This window comes from Hypanus sabinus, chromosome 13 (genome assembly GCF_030144855.1).
Source record: "Hypanus sabinus isolate sHypSab1 chromosome 13, sHypSab1.hap1, whole genome shotgun sequence".
Taxonomy (NCBI): Eukaryota; Metazoa; Chordata; class Chondrichthyes; order Myliobatiformes; family Dasyatidae; genus Hypanus; species Hypanus sabinus.
The window spans coordinates 34,443,728-34,469,707 of record NC_082718.1 but is presented as its reverse complement, the minus strand read 5'-3'; the positions used below and the strand labels follow the sequence as shown (position 1 = coordinate 34,469,707).

The window sequence follows — 25,980 nt, the reverse complement described above, 5'->3', positions numbered from 1 at the left end:
GGCAGAGATAAATAGGTTCTTGAGTAGCCAGGGCATCAAAGGGTATGGTGAGAAGGCAGGGGAGCAGAGGTGACTGGAAGGATTGGATCAGTCCATGATTGAATGGCGGAGCAGACTCAAAGAGCGAATGACCTACTATTGCTCCTATATCTTATGGTCTTATGATCTTAATATTGATAATGGCTGGGATCATTCATTTTGTAAAGACACTGCCCAGAAGAAGACAATGGCAAACCACTTCTTTAGAAAAAATTGCCATGAACAATCATGGCCATGGAAAGACCATGTCATACAACATGGCACGTTAACAAACAAACTATCTCCCACAGGGCATCTTGTACACCCAAGGACTCTTACTTTAATAGAAGTGGACATTTCAGAGAATAAGCATATTATTGAACTTGTTTATAAAATGAAGATGCATCTGACCATTTATGAATATTGACATTCATTGCACAGAGGCTGACTGCAATGGTCGCCCTAAATGGTAATCACAGTTGGCTGAGGTTGACTCCATGTTTGTATCCCAAATCTTGACCTTGCTTGGCAAATGTTAGGTTATTGTGTCTAGTTGGAAGGTTGCCAGATGAACACAACAGCAGAGCTATTTGAATGCATGTGACAGACCTGCATGAAACCAGGTTTTATATCAACATAAATATTAAAAAAGCACAACAGCCTTCTCAGGGACCTTCCAGTGGTTTAATCACTGAAGAGAACATAGGTGGAAAGTTAAGGCCTATTTCAGTATTAGTAAAATGATCCTACATTATTTGGACCCACCCCCTCATTCTATCCAGACCTATTACTGATATCCTTGAGACACACACACCTTTTAATTTCTTCTAAATCTCATTTTCCATGCCTTTCAATTTCCCTGAACACACCTACATATCCCAAGCTCCATGCTTTTCCTCATTTGCTCCCCAGTTTCTCAGAAAAATATTTCTGAGTAATGTCTTGGAAGAAAATTGGAAGTCATGGAGGTAAAAGGGATGTACGTGTTGGTGTGCACGAGAGACCTGTTCTATTGGGAACAAGATCTCAAGTTCAGGGCAGTAGAATCTCAGATGTGCAGAATTTAGCAAAAAAACTATGCAGAAAACTATGCAGTTCCTTGCAGAAAACTTCTTCAATGTACAATTCTTCCATTTTATGAGTTAAGATTATATACTTCTGTAAAAACATTTGCTACTCCTCAAAACTACTTTGGGCCATCCAAATTTCCTAAACACAACCGCACCATACACATGACTCCCAACAGCTAGCACAAATTTCCAACTCTTAACCATACTAGATTACAACACTGGGTTCTTCCTACCTCATCACTCAATTCTTGAAGTTCCTTTTCCCTCTATCCCTCCATCCCAAATGTTTCTTCTCCTTTCACTGATGTCTATGATTTCATACCCAACCTTCTCTCTTTCCTTAATGGCCTTGACCCCACTGGAAGTTTGACCTTTTTGACTTGCTCAATTGGGAATAGCATCTCTGCAATGGTGGTCTTCAACTAAGCATGTATTTGTACATTTCATGGGTCTTTCTAGGTAATGAAGGATTTCTAATCAATTACCCCTTGGTAGCTTCCAGTGATTGTCTAACAGAATGGATGCTATAGAATGGGACAGAAGGATGGATAAAAGGGAACTTCAAGAATTGAGGTACTCCCTAATCACAACCATATCATACACATGACACCCAACTCCTTACACAGATTTCCAGCTCTTAGCTTGACTAGATTATGATATTTTGAGCTTCCTTTTTCAGCACTCAATCTTGAAATTCCTTTTTCCTCCAACCCTTCATCTAATTCTGGTGTGTCCAATGTGTAAGACAATCATCGGAAGTTACTAAGAGGAAATAGATTAGAAATTCTCTGTACCTAGAAAGATCATGAAGTGTGCCAAAGCATATCTAGCTGAAGGTCACCACTGCAGAATTGTTGAACCTGACTGAGCAAGTCAAATAGGTCAAGCAAGCAGAAGGATCAAGGCCAACAAGAGAAGAGAGAGGACCAGAGCTGTCCTGAGAAGTCTATGGATCAGTGAGAGGGAAAAAAAAACATTTGAAAAAGAGGGAAAAGGAACTTCAAGAATTGAGTGATGAGATAGGGAGCGCTCAGTGTTGCAATCTGGTAAGAGTGGTGAGTCAAGTGTATGGTGTAGTTCTCTTTAGGAAGTTCGGATAACTCAAAGAAGAGTTTCTAGGACAAGAGAGGATTTTTTTGCATAAGTATGTATACTTAACCCATACATTTTTCAAATATAACAACACTGGGCATTTATTAATCACTATTAATTGTATTCAGAGTAGCTGTGTATTTCTTTAAAGAAGCTACACTATGTCTCTGATCAAGATGGCACCAAGCTGCTATGTCCATCAAGGTCATGACTTAGTTGTTTTGTAAGTTTAGAGGGATGCTTTTGTGGATCGAGTGGGGAATTAGGGTGTAGGGATAGGGAAATGGGGGAGTTCAAGGTTAGGCTGGAGTCCAATTTGAAGCCATCTATGGACAAAGGCCAGCAATGCCTACAAATAGATGTCAAATCAAAAAGTGATATGGATAAAGAGCAGTGATGATAAGAATTGGTGAACCCCCCAGGTTCTTGGGTTCTGGGATCAGATTTTTCTGTGGTCAGGCGGTATGCAGGCCAGTGACCCGCTAGGGTGCTGAGCTGGCAAGTCCAGAGATTGAGGCCTGAAGTTCGGGATCCTGTAATTGGCACTTCCTGGGGTCAATGCTGAAGATCAAAGCCCAAATGTTGAAGACCCGTCGGCAACGTCAGACGTGAAGACCTGATGGCCTAAGCATTGGGTCTGCAAGTCTGAAATTCCACTGGGGAAGTCAGAGGCACAATGCATGTGAGTTTAGAAGTCCACGACTTGAAAGTCAGGAGGTGGACTAATCTGGGTTTGGAGGCCTGGTCTCCATGTCTGAGTGGGTGATTGGTTGGAAGGGAGGAATGGGGCTTATTTGGTTGTGTTGTTGTTTTGTTTACTTTTGTTGCTGTTTTGTTATTCCTTGCGTTGTTCTACTAAACATTGCGGACATGTTATTTTGACGAATAAGCTCTTCCCAGGCTTCCAGCCGGGAGCAGTTATCGATATTAACTGGGATTTTGATGATAAATTCTGCCATCTTCATCAGTGATGATGGCTGGACATGTCTAGTCTGGTGGTATTTAAACCCCCTGTTGTCCTTTCCTCCTGATTGATTAATCCTTTTTCAGTAAGGTTTTCATTATCGCACTGTGTTTCCAATTGAATTCCAGCTCCTACTTAGAGCCAGATTTTCTTCTTTGTTAAAATTATTTTCCTTGAGTTTTATTTCAATGGCTTCCTTTACCAGGTGGTCCGAAAAGCAGTAGTTTTGTGCCATCAAAGTCAATCCTATGGCCATTGCAAATGCAATATTCTGTTGCCACCAATTTCTCCAGGTAACCCAAACGGTTACACTTCCTGTGCTCTTTCATGTGGGTTCCCACATCTGGCCAATATACACTGCTCTGCATTCACAGGGAATCTTCTAAACATCAGCTGTCCTGAGTCCCTGGTCTTCTTTGACCCACATAAGCTGTGATTTGCGCAGCCTTACTGGCTTGTGGATGGTATTAATCCAGTATTTCTTCAGGATCCTGGTGATCCTTCCTGAAACCGTGGAAATATAGGGAAGATAGGCAGTAGTGGCAGCTTCCTCCTCATTGTTAGGTTTTCTGCTTTTTTTGTCGGCTGTTTTAGAGCCCAATTGATTTCATTCACTTTGTAGCCATTCTGTAGGAACATTGTGCATTATCATCTTATTTCCTCGTGGATACTCTCTGGTTCCGAAGTAGTTTTTGCATGGTTAGACAAAGTAGAAAGAACCACACTACGTTGGGTTGCTTTTATCATTGAGGTATAAGTCTGCTTGAGTGGGTTTCAAATAGACATCATGTCTGAAGCTCCCAACTGGTTTCTGTCTTATTAGAATGTCCAGGAATGGGAGGTAACCATTCTTCTCCATCTCCATCGTGAATTGAATGTCTAGATGTAAGCTGTTTAGATGGTTGTGGAACTGTTGGAGTGCCTCATATCCATGCAGCCCCACTACAAAGTAATTATTGGCATATCTGAAGAAGCATTTGGGGCATATGGACGATACATCTGGAGCCCTCTCCTCAAAGTCCTCTATATCGGAATTAACAATAACCGGCAACAAGGGCAATCCCATGGCCACTTCGTCTGTTGGTTCATAGTAGTTCCCCTATAGAGGAAGTATGTTGATGTCAGGGTGTTTAACAAGGTCAATGAAACCCTTATCAAACCTCGACTGCAGGAGGACCAAGCTGTCCTTAAGTAAAAACTGGAATTTGGTTGGAAACAAGGTGGCACAGTGGAAACCTGATTGGATGAGGACTAACCAATCAGGAGGGCTGGACGATGGGGTTAAAATACCACCAGACTAGACCAGCACTGGCTTCATCCCTGATGAAGGTGGCAGAGTTTGTCATCAAAATGTAGGTTAAAACTGATACATGTACCCAGCAGGAAGACTGAGAAGAGTTTATTAGTTAATGTAATTATTTTACTGTAAGTTTTGATATACAGTTGATAAATAAATGAATCTGAATATGATTTGTTATTTTCTTATTTCCAAATACTTCACAAATATTTACTTTATATTCTGTCTGAGTAGCCTCCAAACTAATGACATCAATATTGATTTCTTCTTCCAGTAAACAAATTTCAACCCCTCTTCCCCTTCCTCTATTCTCTACTCTGACCTTTTACCTCTTCTCACCTGCCTGTTACTTCCCCCTGAGACCCCTCTTCTTCCCCTTTCTCATATGGTCCACTCTCCTCTCCTATCAGATTCCTTTCTCTCCAGCTCTCAACCTTTCTCAAACACGTGGCTTCACCTATCACCTTCTAGCTATCTTCCTTCCCCTCCCCCAACCTTTTTATTCTGGCATCCCCCATCCTTCTTCTGTCATGAAGAAGAATTTCTGCTCAAAACGCTAACTATCTATTTATTTCCATAGAAGCTGCCTGACCTGCAGCTTCCCTCAGCATTTTGTGTGCGTTGGTTTGGATTTCCAGCATCTGCATTATTGTATTTATACTTTACAAATGAAGAATTTGAGAACTTCAACCTAGTCTCTCTGTATGTAATGGAGGGCAGGCCCAACCTTCATTCTTTGTCAACAATCCAGCTTCAGTGCATCTCTCAGCACATAATATTGCACCTGTGCCCCTGGACAACACCTGGCTGTGGACAGTTCCCCACAATGGCAACACAGCAAGGTTTTACCAGACCAAGTCCATCTTTGAATGAGCTGGTAATCTTCCCGCTGCAGTCAGTGTCTGTGTCAGCGTGTCTTCCTAGCAATACTTGTGCATAGAGTTTTTTGTTCCACGATTGCATAGGATGAAACTTAACAAGCATCTACTAATTACTTTCCAGATCATCTTGGTGGATGCACATTTCAGAAGGGTTATATGACAGTTTCATTCACAATGCAACTGCTTGAAGACAATAAGAAGAGACAGTAAGAATTCAAAGTTCAAAGATCTAAGTACATATAAGTTACCCTATACAACACTGAGATTCAATTTCCTTTAGACATACTCAATAAACATATAAAATAATAACCAAAGCAGAATCAATGAAAGACCAACCAACTTGGGCATTCAACCAGAGTGCAGAAGACAAAATATGTGCACATACAAAAGGAAGGAATAATAATAATAATAAATAAGTATTAACTATCAAAATATTAGATGATAAATCCTTGAATGTGAGTTCTTTTTTAGGAGACAATTTCAATGATAAGGAAAGTGTAGTTGGGTGAAGTCATCCCCTTTCGTTCAAAATCCTGATAGCTCTCCTGAACTCGCTAGGGTGAGACATAAGGTTCATGTACCTTCTTCCTAATGGTAGCAGAGAGAAAAGAACACATCCCGGGTAGGGGAGGATCTCTGATGATGGATACTGCTTTCCTGCGACAGAGTTTCGTATAGATGTGCTCAATAGTTGGGACGGCCTTACATATGATTGTCTGGGCTGTTTCCAATACCTTTTGTAGGATTTTCCATTAAAGAGCACTGGTGTTTTGGGTATACATGAAAAATCTGATTAAGATGGTCCATCTCTGCCCCTGTATATAAGGTCCTAATCATTGTTTGAAAGAACATTGATGCATTCTGCAAATTGACTTTGATAGTCTGTGCCAGGAACCTTCTGACATAATACACTACCTTGTTTCCTCACAAAGTCTTAATGATATTTAATGAAGACTATTGTCTTAAGCTTGACCTTAAGCTGTTCCTCTACAAGACTCTTTCTCTGAGGTATAGGTGCAAATGCATAATCCAACTCAGTGGCACATTCTGCAGAAAGATTAGACACATCTTTCATAATGTCAAGAATATACAGAACCTCAGAAAGCAGCGACATAACTGGTTTTACACACATTTTGGAACATGCACACAGCAACAAAGAAGCAACAGTTTTACTTACAGTAGATTTGCTTGAAGTAACGCACACAAAATTCTGGAGGAACCTAGCATGTCAGACAGCATCTATGGAGATTAATAGAAGTTGACGTCTTTGGCCAAGACCCCTTTTCAGGGTTGAAAAGGATGGAAGACAACAGAATAAATATGGGGTGAGGGTAAATAATCTGCTAGAGAGGAGAATGGACCACAGGAAGGAGAACAAGACTCAGTGGGTGTCAGAGTGGGGAATAGAGACAGGAGGCAGATGGAATTTTTTACCAGAAGGAGAAATTGATGTTCATGCCATCAGGTAGGAAGGTACCCAGATGGAATATAAGGTGTTGCTCCTTCACCTTGAGGGTGGCCTCACGTGGAACAAGGGATACCATGAAGTATGATTTCAGATAGATCAAAGCAGGTTTCACATTCATTATCCAGGATTGTTTGTATGTAAGTGGCCCATCTATGTCATCTGTTGTATATTTAATATTTCTGTTATGATTGCACAATTTTGTATATGTATGTAGATATAGATATAAACATAGGTTGATTAAGCATTCTTGTTTAAGTAATTCATTACGGGTCATAGGTGCAAATACATGAATTGCAAACATCATCATTCTACCACGAGATACATGCACTCCTCGCTTAAAGTAAATCAAGCCAGACCTACATTCCCTGTCTCTGTTATCTTCTTTTTAATTAATTTAATGCTTTGAAAAAAACAAAAACAAAACATCATCCCATAAGTGTAGCTCAGGTTAACAGAATTTGTAAAGCAAAATCTTTAAGTGTGGATGAATGTAAACAAGAAGCTGTAGTGCGGTCATAAGTGACTGAGTGGAATGAAAGCACTTAAATAGTTTTTGTCATTTTGGTATGTATGTCAGGTAGTAGTATCCTATGTGGTTTAAATGAGTGCAGTAACATCTTTATGGTTAGAAGGACGAATTTAAATTTTTTTGGAGTAAGCTCAAGGGAGAAAGACAAAGAATTGAGTAATGCCAGGCTTGCAGAAGTTTCGGAATAATTATGTGCAGCACAAATATAAAGATAAGGGTGAATCTGAATGACATTGTGGTAGGTTAAAGAATTGAAAGTTCGAGGAATGAAATCTTAGTCACTCATGCTAATGGATGTAGACATTTTGTATCATGTGATAGTGAGAGGCAAAGAACATTACTAAAGACTATTTCTGCACTATGACCTTCCTTTATGCCAATGCTCTATCCAAAATCCACACTACTGTGTTATGATTATTATTTTATTATGGATTTATTGAGTAAGTCTGCAAGAAAATGAATCTCAGGGTTGCATATGGTGGTGTGTATGTACTTTGATAGTAAATTTACTTTGAACTCTGAACCTAATTTGAAAAATACCTGTCATCTATTGATAATAATGGGATACATTTCCAAAACGGCTGAGGAGACCTGAATATGTTGGCTCATCACAAAATGAGCTGAGATTTAAAGAGAAATTCACTATCTTGGAATATGACTTTGTTTCAAATAAACAACAGCATCAGCGGCAAAGTGTAAATTGGAACTACTGTAGCTGGAAAATTCTGCAACAGACTGTATTGGGAAGGAAGAATTTTTTTTTACCTGACTTTTATTTCTATACAAATCAGCAGTTCATAAATAGGTAAAGGCTTTTAATTGCTTTTGATTAAAAAAACAAATAAGTGCTCATTTTAAATTAATTAACACCTTCACTAAAGTAGCAAACATCCAATAAAATGAATTTGCATATCTATTTACTGATCTTAACTATAATTTTTAAAAAAATATGTTGGTTCTCATTATAGTGAACTCAGAAGTAAGTTCCTCTGTTATTAGTTAAAATTTACTGAAATATCCACTTCATTCATTGACAACAATGATATTTCAGCTTAAATTAAAGAACACATTCTCTGGTAAAGGAATATCTGGATATTCATTTTATATTGGAATTGTGTCTTCTAATATTACATTGTTCTTTTTATAAAAGCAAAAGTTAAATAATTTGGTTAGGCTGAGTTGTTCTCTGATCTTGGCAGCTTACTTGTAAATACTTGGTCACCATGTGAGGAGACATCATCAATGTGCTGCAGATTGTGGTGTGCCCTCTGAATGCTTGGCCTTTATAAAATCGTCAATCACCTGAGTGGATTGGACATCATATCAGAAACTAAAATCTCGTCAATGATTGGGTGTGGGGAGAACTTTATGCTTTGGGGTCGGGAATGTTGCCTGTATCGGCTCATAAATAGGATCAAAGCCTATGCATTTGTTTATAGCATCGATCACAGAAAACCACGCTTCTAGGAATTCTCTTGAATGCTGCTTGAGCTATGACCTTTCACTGATGTGCAGTCAAATTTGTGCCCCTCTTGATCATCATGGGTAGAGACTAGGGAAAGCTGGTCATGCCACAGTTGATATTCATGGGCAAGTTAAATAATTTATTGGGAAGGCACTAAATAATTTTACTCATGTTCACAGAATTTTGGAATTGGGTTCTGCTTAAAACCAGAATCAGCTGATAATTAACCAGGCAGTGACGTGTAATGAGATTAATGTACATTGTGGCAGAATGCAAAACTGCAAATTCTCTGTGGCATTTCAATTATAAGATGATCAATAATCAATAACGACAAAGTGGCCAGCATGTGGCCCGATAATTTGTAAGTTATCGATTGTAAAATGTTTTGGAAGTACCATGAATGTTGAAAATAAGAACAGGATCAATTTGGATGTGAAGGTGATTTGTTTTAGACCAAAAGACCATAAGGCAGAGGAACAGATTTCGGCCACTCGGCTGTCCTGCCATTCCGTCATGACTGACTTATTATCCCTCTCAACCCCGTTCTCTTGCCTTCTCACTGTAACCTTTGAGACCTTGACTAATCAAGAAACTATCAACCTCCATCTTATATATACTTAATGACTCAGCTTCTACAGCTGTTTGTGGCATTGAATTCCACACATTTACCACCTGCTGGTGAAAGAAATTCCTTCTCCGCTCTGTTCTAAATGGATGTTCCTTTATTCCAAGGGTGTTCCCTCTGGTTCTAGACTCCTCTACTTTAGGAAACATCCTCTCCACATTCATTCTATTGAGGTTTTCAATGTCTGATAGGTTTCAATGAGATCTTGGAGATCTTCAATGATATTTTAAGGATCTTTCTTGGAGATTTTCTATTTCTTAACTATCTCATGTTGCTTGAACTTACATCATTTTGCCTGATTATTATTTAATGTCAATTCATCTCCATTTATGACATTTGAAACAGTTAATCCATTATCAATATGAAAAATTAAGGGTGTTTTATTTTGTAAACATTAAGCTAATTCAAAGAAAGATACAGGAGTCTGAAATGTGGGTCTAACTTTGTGTTTACTTTAAGCAAGCTGCACACGTATCATGTGGTAGCATGATGACGTATGCAATTCACATATTTATATATATATATAATCTGTAATGAATTAATGAAATGAACAGGAATGCTTTATCAGATAAGATTACTCAAATATTATTTAAAAATTAAATACACAAAGTTCAAAGTATTTTTTTTATCAAAGTATGTATAAATTATACAACCTTGAGATTCTTCTGCAATGAACAATGAAGTGAGCATCAGCATTCAGAATGAAATTGAGTCCATAAACTCAAAGCCAGGAGCAGGCAGTTTGGGCTCAGTCTCTGAGGTAAATTGCTGTGATGCTCGCAGTGGATGGGGATAAGCATTTCACATCTCAGTGAATGCTGTGACAATATGGGAAGAAAGACAGACCACTTAAGGCTTGGTTCTGAAGTAAATTATGAGCATAATATCAAATGTTGCAAAGTGAATGTGTATTGTTCTGAGGCCAATGTTCCCTCCAAGGTGTGCACGTAAGCGCGTGCACGCATCTTTTTCTGCTAGCACGCAAAGAAATTTAAACTGTGCACAAAGGTTGTCACCCTCTATGTCGTTGCCATGTTAAGTATTTCATGATCACACACAATCACATTTCCTTTTTTGGTTTCTGATGCGGGCGGTGTTGACAACGTGGAGTTTGTGATGATTTGTCTGCAGATTTTAGAACTGGCTTATTTATTGAAGAAGTTATTTTGTGCGCACATGTTGACACGAGCAAAAAATTTCACAGCACAAGAATTTTGGACACACTTGTCTTTACAAATTGGAAGGAATGTTGTTTGAGGCTCATTGAACTCAGGAAATGTCTATTCCCTAATACTGATATAAATTAGGAATTTGATCCATTCATCCACTCTTACTGTCAAACACCAACAAATTGCATTTAGGTACCGTCTTTAATAGAATAGTAAATAATGTCACATGGTACTTTGCAATTATGTTGTTAGATAAGATTTAACATTATGCCACTACAGTATTAGGTCAGCTGACTAACAGCTAAGTTTTATGAAAAGTTCAAACTTCAAAGTAAGTTTAATATCAAAGTACCTATATATCATCACAACACTGAGATTCATTTTCTTGTGGGCATGCACTGTAAATCCAATAACTGTTATAGAATTAATGAAAGACTGCTCTCAACAGGGTGGACAATTAGTGTGCAAAAGATAGCAACGTGAACAAGTACAAAATAAATAATAATAAATAAATAAAATAGTAAGTATTGTTATGAGATGAAGAGTCATGAAAGTGGTCCATGGGTTGTGGGAACATTTCAATGATGGGGCAAGTGAAGCTATCCCCTCTGGTTCAAGAGCCTCATGGTTGAGGGGTAATAACTGTTCCTGAACCTGGTGTCATGGTCCTGAGGCTCCTGTACCTCCTTCCTGATGGCAGCAGTGAGAAGAGAGCATGACCGAGGTGATGGATATGGCTTTCATGGAACAACACTCTATGTAGATGTGCCCAACAGTTGGGAGGACTTTGCCTGTGATGGATGGGGGCACATGCAATACTTTTTGTAGGATTTTCTGTTTAAGGCATTGTTTTGATACCAGGGTATGATGCAGCCACTCAATACATTATTTACTACTCTTCTATTGAAGTTTGTCAAAGTTTTAGATGTCATGCCAAATCTTTGCACACTCCTCATGAAGTAAAGGGTTGCTATGAAGGTAGAAAGATAAAATGGAGAAATTTTAGGGAGGAATTCTGGAAAGACTGGAATTAGTTTATTTTGAGGAAGATTAAAAAAAATCCAGAAATGAGAGGTGGTCAAATGAATCAAAGATCTCTCAGGTGGCCAAAGTAGAGTGTAAGATGTTGAAAAAAATTCAACAAAAAATACAAATTTAAAAAGCAGTGAATATCAGTGAGAACAAGTGAATGAATGATAGGGAATGGGAAGAGTTCATAAGAGGTCAAAAAAGGAGCAGGCTGACTTGGAGAGTTTTAGAATAACTGATTCTGAAGGTAACACAGCACAGCCAGAGACTGCAGCAAAGGAACATACTTCCTTACACATGTCACCATAACCCTCATTTTGGTATTACTGCCATCTTACAAATTGAAATAAACAATTTGAGGAGAAGGAATCAAAAAGGAGAGGAGAGTGGACCACAGGAGAAAGGGAAGGAGCAGGGAATCCAAGGGGAATTGATAGGCTGGTTACAAGATCCAAGGGACCAGTGTGGGGAATAGAAGCTGAGGGGAGGGGAAGGGAATGATTTTTTAATCAGAAGGAGAAATCAATATTTATGACATCAGGTTGGATGCTACCTTGACAGAGTATAAGGTGTTGTTCCTGCACCCTGAGTTTGGCCTCATCATGGCACAAGAGGAGGCCATGAACCAATATGTCGGACCAGTAATGGGTGGTGAGCTGTATTGCTGAACCTGTTGTTACAATTGAAGAAGTTCCATTCATTCATACATCCTCGATTCACACACGAAGATGAGATTAAAATGTAAGTTAGCAATACCACCCTGACATGAACTGCCAATGTAGTCAGTTCCCTGCCCAAATACAGACAGAATTTTTTATACATCCAGCTCCCCAGTGTATCTTCCGAATGGTGCACTTAGATCTGGCGAAACCTGACATTGACACATAGTTAAAACGTTGATAATTCAGTGAGGAAGGATGTAGGTTGAAAGGACTGAGCACATAACTGGAAGTAAAGCATAAATGTAATATCAAAGGTCTCATAAAGAAAGATCAAAAGACAATGTAAGCACTTTGAAATTCTTGTTAAATAAGTTAGCAGATGGCTGCTCGCTTTGGATATCCTACTCTCTCCATGGCATTATGGGGGCTGCATAGAAAAGAGCCCTCAGGACTGTCACAGAGGCTGCTGAGCAAGCCTCCAGATGGCCGTGGATCAAGAGGTGTGACCCATGGACCAATGCTTCTGAGACACAAGCCGGGGCCTGATCAAACATGGTTGAGTCACTGGGTGAGAGTGTCTGATGTTGAAAGATCTGAAACACCCAGTGACCTCAAGTTATATCACTGATGAGGTGTCCCAAAGCATAAGACCATAAGACATAGGAGCAGAATTAGGCCATTTGGCCCACTGACTCTGCTCTGACTAATCCTATTTTCCCCTCCTCAGTCTCACTCCCCGGCCTTCTCCCCATAACCTGTGATGCAGTGTCGAATCAAGAACCTATCAATCTCTGCTTTAAATACTCCCAACGATCTGACCTCCACAGATGGCTGTGGTAACAACTTCCACAAATTCATCACCCTCTGGCTAAAGAAAGCTCTGTGCATCTCTGTTTTAAATTGATGCCCTTTTATCCTGAGTCTGTGCCCTCTTGTCCCAGGATATACCTCAGCAGTGATTCAGCAACATGGGTCGATATTTTGCTCCAATTTATACTAGTTTTGTTGCGAGATGCTCCCAACCGGGCCAGCTTCTGGGATTTAGACGGGGTAACTCTCTGGAGTATGGATAGCTGGCGCTGCCCTTTTAAGGATCCAGGATGGTCCCGTTCATTGGTGATCATGCTTTAGGTGCAAAGAATTTGTATTTTAAAAGCACCTGAGCTGATGTTTGGCGCTCAAGCGTAAGCCCAAAAATCGTCTAGCATTTGTTTTGTGCTCAGTTCTCAAGCCAGTTTGGTACTTTATCTCGATCCTTGCTTCGGACTCTCCAGCATTTGGGTCCAAACCATCCTTGTCAAGGACTCTCGTCACAGTACGATTGAGCCAACACGGATACAGCAGGGTATTAGAATCTTTTATCCGCTGTGGCGGGCCACAGTGAGAGGATTTCCAGACAAAACCTGGAGATTCGAGATCTCCAGGTTGTCGTGCATCAACTTTCGCAAGGAGGAGGCCGAAGTCACTCAGGATGACCAGTCAGTCATGCTGCAGAGCCAGCACACCTTCCAACCCCAGAGAGATCCGATGGTAACCCGGTTCTTCCGCTTCCTCACCCAATGCTCATTAGCGTTTGAACTCCATCCATCCCAGTTTCCTTGGGAGAGCGGAAAAATGGCCTTCATTACCTCTCTCCTGACTGGAGGTGCCCTGGCCTGGGCCACTGCACTTTGTGTAGGTGCTTAATAATAAGGATATCAAAGGCTACGGGGAGAAGGCAAGAGAACGGAACTGAGAGGGAAAACATATCAGCCATTATTAAATGGTGGAGCAAGCTCAATGAGCTGAATGGCCTAATTCTGCTTCTATTCCTTATGGTCTTATGAATTATTTCAAGAAATAATTCATAAGACCATAGGAATAGAAGCAAACCCACTTGGAGTACTGTGTTCAGTTCTGGTCACCCCATGACAGGAAAGAAGTGGATACTATAGAGAGAGTGCAGAGGAGATTTACAAGGATGTTGCCAGGATTGGAGGGCATAACATATGAGTGTAGGTTGAGTGAACTTGACTTTTTCTCCGTGGAGTGACAGAGGATGAGAGGTGACCTGATAGAGGTATATACGATGATGAGGGGCTTTGATTGTGTGGATAGCCAGAGGCTTTTTCCCTGGGATGAAATGGCTAACAAGAGGAGGCATTGTTTTAAGGTGCTTGGAAATAGGTACTGAGGGGACGTCAGAGGTAAGTTTTTCACATAGAGAATAGTGGATGCGTGGAATACACTGCCGTTGGTGGTGGTGGAAGTGGATACAATAGGGTCTTTTAAGATCCTCTTAGATAGGTACATGGAGCTTAGAAAAATAGTGGGCTATGTGCTAGGGAATTTCTAGGCAGTTTCTAGAGAAGGTTACGTGGTTGGCACAATGATATGGGCTGAAGGACCTGTAATGTGCTGTAAATTTCTATGTTCTATGTCATCGGACAGAAGAACTGTTGAAATATTAATAAAAATATGGTAATATAGCAAAGTCAAATTAAATGACCTGAAATTATCATTTTAAGTGTTTATTCTCTTCGTTCATAGTAAGCATGGTGAAGTCAGTTCTTACAGATGTGGAACTGTCTCAGATTTAGGGTAGCTTTGAATGCCAGTTCTAAAGTTCTGCACTAGAGACACAAAATGAAGATTTATGTGCACATGGAATATTTCATTGTGTATTTAATGCATCCAAGAATGAATAAGTTTCTGTCCCTTTGCCATGCATGCCTGGAGAGAGAAGTGCCAACATATCAAGAAATGGCCAAGTAAACTGAGTAACAGACCAAATAGAAGAAAACCCAATTGGATCTTGAGTAATTTGTGCTGCCATAAAATTGTATAGCAGCCAGGAAAATGACAGTAGAATTTGGAATCTGATGAACTTGTAATGTGCATGGAATACCTGGTCATAATTACTGACTAATTCAATATCTTGATCCATTGTTAGGATACTGTATGTAAAAGTCAGGTGACAGGGTGAAGATACAGCTCTACCAAAGGAGGTGTAGGTGTTCCTTCCCTCCACAAGTCTACAGGTCACCCTTGGACAAGGCGTAGCACCTGCTTAGCCCCCTCTGATCAGGGTCATGTGAAGTCACGGGAGCAGGTCGTATGAGCAGCTGGGGTATATCACAAGTCCTGGTTATGCGACCATTGACGGCAAGAAACTCTGAAGAGTATTGATAATGGCTGTAGTCACCCATCTTATAAAAATACTGCCCAATTGTAAACCACTTCTGTAGAAAAGTTTGGCAAGAATAATCATGGTCATGGAAAGACCTTGAGCTCTCATGTCATACAACATTTTGGTACGTAACAAACAAACAGTATCAGACTCTACCACTACGTTCCATATATTTACCGCTCTCTGTGTAACAAAAAAAAAGTCTTGTAACTCTCCTTTAAACATTCCCTCTCTCATCTTAAAGCTTTGCCCTGTGGTATTTGACTTTCCAGCTAGGTGAAAAGATTCTGACTATCTTACCCAGATGTTCCCAACCTTGGGGTTATTTATTTTATAAGTAGAAGAAGGGACTATTTTGTTGGTTTTGTTTCCTTTGAATAAATTTGAATAATAGAAAATCATACTTATAAAAGGACTGAGTCATTTTTTAAATGTTCTCCAGCTGTATACTGTTGGTGGGGATGACCTACCAGGAACAAGCTGCAGTGGTCCTGTCTCTGGCACTGAGGTTGGACCCTTGACTAGAAAGGGGAGGAGGGAAGAGAAGAGAGCGGTAGTGATAGGGGATTCTATAGTCAGGGGGGCGGATAGGAGATTTTGTGGGGAAGATCGGGAGTCTCGGATGGTATGTTGCCTCCCTGGTGCCAGGGTCCGAGACATCTCAGATCGGGTGCAGGTTATTCTCGAGAGGGAGGGCAAGAATCCAGATGTTGTGGTCCATGTAGGGACCAATGACGTGGGTAGGATGATTGAGGGGGTCCTGCGTAGGGAGTTCAGGGAGTTAGGTGCGAAGCTGAAGAGCAGGACCTCCAGGGTAACAATCTCAGGATTGCCACCTGTGCCACGTGCGAGTGAGGCAAGGAACAGAAGGATTATAAAGATTAATACGTGGCTGAGAGGATGGTGCAGGAGGGAGGGCTTCAGGTTTGTAGATAATTGGGCTTTGTTCCAGGGAAGGTGGGATCTGTTCCGAAGGGACGGTTTACACCTGAACTGGAGTGGTACTAACATTCTTGCAGGGAAGTTTGCTAGTGCTTCTTGGGGGGGGTTAAACTAAATTTGCAGGGGGCAGGGATCCAGAATGTGAGGGAGGATAGTGACAGGAAGAATAAAGGGCAGGTGGGGACTACACTGTTCCGGAATATTAAGTGTGTAGTAGAGGAAGGTGGGGTGGAACAAGTGATAAGGAGGACTCGTGTACAGAGGGATGGTCTGACGGAACATGGAGTTAAATGTGTTGAAAGAATAAGTAAATTTAGGAAGGACAACAAAATTCTAGGGGCATATAGCCCGATGGGAGTTCAGCGAGCTGGGTTAAGCACAATAGGCAGCGATTCAAACAGAGAGAGGAGAAATGGGTTAAAAATTCTATATCTGAATGTACGAAGTGTCAGAAATAAGGCGGATGAGCTTGAAGCCCAGGTGCAAATGTGTAACTATGATGTTGTTGGGATAACGGAGACATGGCTGCAGGGAGATGAAACCTGGGAAATGAATGTACAAGGGTATACGTGCTATCGTAGGGACAGAAATGTTGGCAGAGGGGGTGGGGTGGCCCTGTTGGTGAGGAATGAGATTCAGTCCTTTGCAAGGGGGGACATTGGGTCAGGAGAAGTAGAATCTGTGTGGATAGAACCGAGGAACAGTAAGGGCAAAAGGACCCAAATAGGTGTTGTCTACAGGCCACCAAACAGTAACATGGATATTGGGTGCAAGTTGAATAGGGAGTTAACATTGGCATGTGGCAAAGGTAATGTCGCAGTAGTTATGGGGGATTTCAACATGCAGGTGAACTGGGAGAATCAGGTTGGTGCTGGACCACAGGATAGGGAGTTTGTAGAGTGCCTACGGGATGCATTCTTGGAACAGCTTGTACGAGAGCCGACCAGGGACAAGGCTATTCTGGATTTAGTGTTATGTAATGAACAGGATTTGATAAGCGATCTTGAAGTAAAGGAGCCATTAGGAGGTAGTGATCATAATATGATAAGCTTTTATCTGCAATTTGAGAAGGATAACGGCAGCTCGGAGGTGTCAGTGTTGAGGATGAACAGGGGAAACTACGGAGCCATGAGGGAGGAGCTGGCCAAAATTGACTGGACAGATAGCCTAGCAGAAAAGACAGTGGAACAGCAATGGCAGGTATTCTTGGGAATAAAGCACAAGGTGCAAAATCAGTTCATCCCCCAGAGAAGGAAGGATTCAAAGGGGGGAAAGGGGCCACAGTGGTTGACAAAGGAAGTCAGAGATTGCTTAGCATTAAAAAAAAGGAAATATGATAGAGCTAAGGTGAGTGGGAGGACAGATGATTGGGAAGTTTTTAAGGAACAACAGAACTTAACTAAAAAGGCAATAGGGGGAGAAAAAATGAGGTACGAACGCAAGCTAGCCAGGTATATAAAGGAAGATAGCAAAAGCCTTTTTAGGTATGTGAAGAGAAAGAAGATAGTTAAGAACAATGTTGGGCCCTTGAAGAATGAATTGGGTGAAATTGTTATGGGAAACAGAGAAATGGCAGAAGAATTTAATGAGTACTTTAGATCTGTTTTCACTAAGGAAGACACAAGCAATCTCCCAGATGTATGGATGGGCCAAGGACATAGGGTAACAGAGGAAATGAAACAGATTGACATTCGGAAGGAAACGGTGATGAGAAGACTGATGGGACTGAAGCTGACAAATCCCCAGGTCCAGATGGTCTGCATCCTAGGGTACTAAAGGAGGTGGCCCTGGAAATTGCGGATGCATTGGTAATCATTTTCCAATGTTCCTTAGATTCAGGATCAGTTCCTGAGGATTGGAGAATGGCTAATGTTATCCCACTTTTTTAAGAAAGGAGGGAGGGAGTAAACAGAGAACTATCGACCTGTCAGCCTGACATCGGTGGTGGGAAAGATGCTAGAGTCCAATATTAAGGATGAAATAGTGGCATATCTAGATAGCAGTGATAGGATTGGGCCATACCAGCATGGATTTACCAAGGGTACATCATGCTTGACTAATCTGTTGGAGTTTTTTGAGGATGTAACCAGGAAGTTAGCGGAGGGAGATCCAGTGGATGTAGTGTACCTCAATTTTCAGAAGGCATTTGATAAGGTCCCACATAAGAGATTGGTGGGTAAAATCAAAGCTCAGGGCATCGGGGGGAAGGCATTGATATAGATAGAAAACTGGTTGGCAGATAGAAAGCAAAGGGTAGCGGTGAATGTGTGTTTCTCAGAATGGCAGGTGGTGACTAGTGGGGTGCCACAGGGCTCGGTATTGGGACCACAGCTGTTTACCACTTACGTTAACGATTTGGATGAAGGCATAAAAAATAACATCAGCAAATTTGCTGATGATACTAAGCTGGGTGGCAGTGTGACATGTGATGAGGATGTTAGGAGAATTCAGGGTGACTTGGATAGGCTGGGTGAATGGGCAGATACTTGGCAGATGGCGTTTAATGTGAATAAGTGTGAGGTTATCCACTTTGGGAGTAAGAACAGAAAGGCAGATTATTATCTGAATGGTGTAGAGTTGGGTAAGGGAGAAATACAAAGAGATCTCGGAGTCCTTGTTCATCAGTCACTGAAGGTGAATGAGCAAGTGCAGCAGGCAGTGAAGAAGGCTAATGGAATGTTGGCCTTTATTACAAAGGGAATTGAGTACAAGAGCAAGGAAATCTTCTTGCATTTGTATAGAGCCCTGGTGAGACCACACCTGGAGTATTGTGTACAGTTTTGGTCTCCAGGGTTAAGGAAGGACATCCTGGCTGTAGAGGAAGTGCAGCGTAGATTCACGAGGTTAATTCCTGGGATGTCTGGACTGTCTTACGCAGAAAGGTTAGAGAGACTGGGCTTGTACACACTGGAATTAAGGAGATTGAGAGGGGATCTGATTGAAACATATAAGATTATTAAGGGATTGGACAAGATAGAGGCAGGAAATATGTTCCAGATGCTGGGAGAGTCCAGTACCAGAGGGCATGGTTTGAGAATAAGGGGTAGGTCATTTAGGACAGAGTTAAGGAAAAACTTCTTCTTCCAGAGAGTTGTGGGGGTCGGGAATGCACTGCCTCGGAAGGTAGTGGAGGCCAATTCTCTGGATGCTTTCAAGAAGGAGCTAGATAGGTATCTTATGGATAGGGGAATCAAGGGATATGGGGACAAGGCAGGAACAGGGTATTGATAGTAATTGATCAGCCATGATCTCAAAATGGCGGTGCAGGCTCGAAGGGCCAAATGGTCTACTTCTGCACCTATTGTCTATTGTCTATTGTCTATATGTGGAACAAGCCAAATGCTAAGAACTAAACCAATGAGTTAACTGCGATGTGAAACAGAGATTGGTAGGAATTTATTGTTTTGAGAAATTATTGATATCAAGAGATAAGTATTTAAGAAATAAAGACCAAACCTGGAAAGAGGGGCATCTTACTGACCTGAATTTTGTGGCAAAAAGTATTGATATTGGAGATTAGGTCAGGGCTTATTGAGTACCTCAATAGGTCGGGATCAACCATAGGTGTTGCATCCTAGCTGCCTGCGTGATATGCAAGCCAATACACACACCAGGGCAGTACGATGTTGAGACCAAGCTGTTGCCCATGTAGCAGGCTTCTGCTCTCCACATTGCTGATGTATCCAAAGGAACAGCAGAAACCAATGCCGTTCCATACCAGCAGTGTTACAGGAGATGCCAGTCAGCATTGAACTCAACATAGGACTACCTTAGGGACCAGCTCCAGATTTTTCCCTCTGGGTTTACTCCAGAAGTCTTTCCCATGAGTAGGTATAGCCACAAGGTAGTGGAAGTTTGAGATCAGGGTTTTCCTACCATGTGAGTTGCCAACCATGGCTGACCAGACTGGTTTAAAAGAAACGGTTCCACTGATCTCAGTAGCTAAGCCTCACATGAAGGCCAGGAGCTGGTCTTGGTTTTCAAAGGCTATTTGAAGACTTATTAGTCATCAGGTATTCTGACTTCATACACTGATAAATGTATGACCAGGTCTCTGGGGCATCTGGGACCTTGGAAAGCAGTGGGACAAACAATCCAACTCTTAAACCAGAGATATTTATAGACTGAGAAAAAATAGATGACTGAAAAGGCAGAATGGTGAAAAGTTTAAGGGGAAAATGAGGGGAAAGTTCTTCACTCAGAGGGTGGTGAGAGTGTGGACAGCCAGTGGATGTGGTGCATGTGAGCTCTAGTTCTAGGATTAAGAGAAGTTTGGATAGCTACATGGATAGTACGGGTATGGAGAGCTATAGTTCGACACAGAATAGCTGGGCCGAAGGGACTCTTTGGTGCTGTAATTTTCTATGCCTCCAAGAGTACCACAACTTTGCTGTCGGGTTTGGAGGCTTGCATGCCTTAATAACCCGGATTGCTATGCTGGCTGGAGTCAGGGCTTTATGCTTCGGTTCTTGGCAGGGTCACCCATGCCAAACAGGTCAAAGGCTAAAGGCCAGACTAAGAGTGGTCATCTGGTCCTGCAGGTTCAGGGGTTCAGCTCAAGGCAGTTTGACACTATTCTCCAGAGTAAGTCTCCACCTAAGACTTGCGTGACTGACAGTAGTGAAAACTGAGAAGCTACTGACATCATCAAGGAAGCCCTGAACACCGCCAGAGACGTAGGACCTTTCTTGCTGCCCTAAACACCAGTGATGTAACAGGCAATAAATAAGTTCTGTTCTATGACTCTGTGGCAAAGGAGAAATTAGGGGCAAATCAGACACAATAAAATGATACAGAGTAAAACAAAGACTGAATTAAGAGAGTGGAAAAGGACCATAAGGAAATGTAGACAAATAAATTACACATATTCAGTATCATTAAGAATAATTTATTACATGTTGAAATGCTACTCTGTGGAGTTCCAAGCTAAAGTCAAGGACACTGCAGAAACACAATTCTCATCATTAGAAGGGTCATAAAATGCTTTTTATATACTGTAACAGTTCTAAATGTCTGCTTGATTCATTTGTTCATTTTGTGATGTCGTATGATATGGGTGATTGTGGTATTTCCTTGAGCATGATTGTTCTTGGCAAATTTTTCTACAGAAGTGGTTTGCCATTGCCTTCTTCTGGGCAGTGTCTTTACAAGATGGGTGACCCCAGCCATTACCAATATGCTTCAGAGATTGTCTGCCTGACGTCAGTGGTCGCATAACCAGGACTTGTGATATGCCCCAGCTGCTCATACGACCATCCACCTCCTGCTCCCATGGCTTCACATGACCCTGAGGTGCTACACCTTGCCCAAAGGTGACCTGCAGACCAGCAGAGGGAAGCGGCACCTTATACCGCCTTTGGTAGAGACGTATTTCCACCCCACCAGCCAAACAGTACCGTGCAAAACGTAAAATTACCACAGTATGGTGCAATTAGAGGTTGTTTTATTGTTAATTCAATGTTTGTTTATTTATTTAGTGAGACCGTGTGAAGTAGGCCTTTTTGGCCCCAGCAACCCCCAACTCCTAACTTAATCCTAACCAAATCACAAACTATTTACGACGACCTTCCCGGAGTGACTTTGGACTGTGGGAGGAAACTGGAACACCCAGGGAGAACGCACCCATTCTACAGGGAGGACGATTCTGGAAATGAACTCCAAACTCTGGAATGCACAGGATTTAATTACATCACGTTAACTGCTATGCTATTTGTGTTGCCCGTATGTGGATATATGGAGCAGCCTTTTCCTGCTGAGATTCTTTTCAGTGTTTTCTGGAAAACCAAAAAAAAGGAGATAGTGAAAGCAAATGGTCTCAGCTGTCGATTCACTTGTTGTGCAAATGAAATAAAAAGCACAGCTGGCACGTATCCTCGTAAACCCATCACCGAGGAGGTGACAATAGAATTGAACACCATTGCAGTCTCTCATTGGGTCATTTATTTCACAATTTGGAAATATCCCCTGCCACATAATACAATACTGCTGGTCTTCTGCAGAAAGGAAAATATTGCACTTTTATATGTGTCTAGTGCTGTAGCACTTTCAATGCCGCACTGTCAGAGAGAAAGCTGAATTGATATTACTGCCAGAAAATTAAATTAGATCTATTTTATTGCACACAGGTCATGAGTTCTATTTTAGTAAGCCACCAAAATATCTTGTGCACAGCAATTCAGGTCTTTGTAACCTAAATAACTCTGACTCTCTTAACCATTCGCATCTCTTTTCATTTTTACCCCACACATTTGATGTTTCTGCAGGCTTTGCTTTCTGTCAATAAACTTAACTCATATTGGATTGCTTCTACTTGGACTTACATTGATGCATCCCTATGTTTATTTCTGAATCTCTGCCTTCAATATACCCCTCCAAACACAGTCACCCAGTCATTCAGCCATGGCATTTCTTTCAGAATCACTTGTGCCTAATTGTGTGCTTTTTGATTGCCTTATGCAAATTGGAACCAGAGGCATTCCACACCATTGACAACATTGAACCGGGTAACTCCTCACACTCATAGAGAGTATCCTAACTGACTGCATCACCGTCTGGTCTGATACGGACAGCATAGGATTGAAATAAGCTACAGCAGATGCCAGAAATCTTGAGCAACAGACACAAAATTCTGAAGGAACTCAGCATGTCAGAAAGCAATTGTGAAAATGAATAAGGAGTCACGTCTTTGGCACTATAAGTGTGAGGAGATTTGGTACTCCACCAAAGAAACTGTCGAATTTCCGCAGATATACTGTGGAGAACATTCTAACTGGCTGCATTAGGGGAGTGCTACTGCACAGAGTCAAGATAAGTGGAAAGGGTCAGGGTGTCAGGGATGGGCCAGTGTTCAGCTCACTGCTCCGTGAGGTCTACTCATCTTACAATGACCTGACTCTGTTGCCTGCAACAAACGGGCTCCTGGAGCAGCTGCGGCGACGATTGGCTTCGCGACTGTATACTCACTTCCATGAATTTCAATTCTCAATATTATCTGCTTACTTCACTTGCTTGCATGATTTGTTTTTTTTTCTCTCTGCCCATTTGATGTTTGGTGGAGGCTTCGTCTTTTATAGATTCAATTGTGTTTCCTTGTTTTGTGGCTGTCTATAAGAAGACAAATCTCAATATAATATACGTACTGTGATAATAAATGTACATTGAACTTTGAAATCCCAAGTAAGTCTAATAGTTACAAACACACCCCAAGCTATGTAGCTACTTCCAGTGTTCAGGAGATGATCTCCCTTTCCAAAGGTGCAGGTATAACATCACTCAGCAGTGCTACATACAGTAAGTGCACAGCATTCCTGGGATTACTGCCTATTATTGTGCCACATGCTAGAACCACTACATGAGGAGGTTACCAACAGGCTTTCAGCTTTTGTTTTCCAGAACAATCACATTTCCTATAGTGCTTAAGTATTGGAGTTGATTTAGGTTACAGTTACTTTCAGATTTCATTAATCTAACGTTTCATCTTTACTTTGTTCTTTGTTTTTCCTGACCAATTCTGACTTTAAACCTAATTATGCTTCCATCTGCTAAGTGGGCTGCTGCACTCAGAACATTAGAAACAAAAGTAGAATTCGAAACGGAAAAAGATGGGAAATCTCCACAGGCCAGGAAGCTTCTGCTAAAAGGAAAGCAGTTAATAGATAGTTCCAACAATTTCTGATTTGATTTCAGATTTACAACACCTGCAGATTTTTGATCATTAATTTGGGGAGCAGGAATAGGCCCACCAGCCCCTCGAACCTGTTCCAGCATTCAACAAGATTATAACTGATCCTATTGTGCCTCAACACCACTTTATTCCCCTTTCTCCGTAACTCTTGACCACCTTAAATTCTATTTTTAATGGAATGAAAAACTCTTATCTCCACAGCTGTTGAGGAGTAAGAATTCCAGAAATTCATAATCATCTGAGAGAAGAGCTTCTAAGTCATCTCCATCCTGAACAGGTGACCACTTATTCAGAAACTATGCCCCTTGTCCTAGGTCACCCCAGTATGCAGAGTGTATATCTTCTTCAGGAGAGGCAAACCAAAAGAGGAATGCAATCTTCCTGGAGTAAAACTTGCGATGAAAATTGAACCAGTCCAGCGACTCAGTGACTTTCCCTTCCTAACAAGGGGACACCTCAACATAATGCAGATTATTCCACTACCCTAACTGTTTACTGGTAGGGTACCACAGTAGAGTAGTAGTTAGCACATCCCTGTTAGAACTTGGGACGTCAGAGTTCGGAGTTCAATCCTGGCACCCTCTGTAAGCAGGCTCTGTACGATCTCCCTGTGGAATCCGTGGGTTTTCTCTGGATCTTCCAGTTTCTGAATTGGAACCTGATTTTGATTCCTCCCACAGGCCAAAGATGTACCCGTTAGGTTAATCATTCATTGTAAATTGTGCTGTGATTAGATTAGGGTTCATTCAGGTTTGTGAGGGGTTGCTGGATAGCGTGGCTCAAAAGGACAGAAGGGTCTGCTCCGTGCTCTATCTTGAAATAAACAATGAATGAAACAACAATGAAGATTTTCTTGTTTCCACAGCATGTTTCAAGTAGTTCATATCCCCAGTGATTACAAGGTAATTACATCTGTAAACCTCATTGAATCATCTACATCACTCCCCCATTATAAAACAACTAACTCCCCTGACGTTATTTCTAATGCTTTTCCCATTTCTTTATAGATTGTTCATTATTATGTGGTCGCCCACCGACCAGAACCATTTTTCCCTGAATTATTTCCACTGTGGCATTTATTCACAGCTCCTCTCCAATCTCAAACATGTCAGCAGCATCATAACCAGTTTTAACATCATTAAAGTAACTGAAATGTTAAACTGTGCTCACGAGGAAAAGCTTTGCTTTTTTGACATTTCTTCGGTTCACAAAACTTTAATAATTATTATTCTAAGAGCATGTGATGCAGTTTATGCTTCACTTATTTCATATTTTCATATCCTTTCTGATAGGGCATGGTAATTTTTTTTTCTGCCTTTTGTGGCAAACTGTTTTCTTGAAGAGTCTAATTTGAGGCATTAATTGTCCAATTCTTTTACTTCCCTTTAAAAATCTGACAGCCCTATCTGTTCAGCAAAGACCACCTGCCCGATTTCACTGTGCAGTCAATTCCTTTTTAACGTTTTATATGCTTGCCATTAAATTTTTGACATTTATTACAACAATGCCAAATATGCGGAGCACAGCAATATTCCTTGGCTACAAACATTATTGTGCACATCAAATCTTTATGACTCCAGCCTGCATTTATTTTATTGACTTAATTCAACTCTATTCCATTTTGATTTGGGAGAGACCCTTTCTGAAAAAATTTATTCGTGCAATTATAATGACTAAAGCTCTGAAAATATTACACGGCAACGCGATCAATAAATATGCTCAAGCATCAGGGTCTGGCTATGACTATAAAATTGTTAAAACTGCAGAAAATGTCAGCTGTTTATACACTGTCTAGACAAAGATGGGATCACCAATGAGACTATAATATGTAAAATAATTTTAATGCACCGTGTAAAAGAAACTATGTTCCTGCATACATTTGCATAATATCAAACATTCAGAAACTCTTCAGGTGT

The 25,980-nt window shown here is 41.0% G+C and overlaps 1 long non-coding RNA gene across 1 annotated transcript in view; it reads left to right on the top strand.

Annotated features, from left to right (window-relative positions):
* LOC132403476 (uncharacterized) overlaps positions 1–22,189 on the top strand; it is a 63,655-nt gene extending 41,466 nt beyond the window's left edge. The window contains exon 3 of the long non-coding RNA XR_009515267.1: positions 21,858–22,189. This is a non-coding gene — a long non-coding RNA (uncharacterized LOC132403476). The remainder of the gene's footprint in view (positions 1–21,857) is intronic.
* The last annotated feature ends 3,791 nt before the right edge of the window (positions 22,190–25,980 follow it).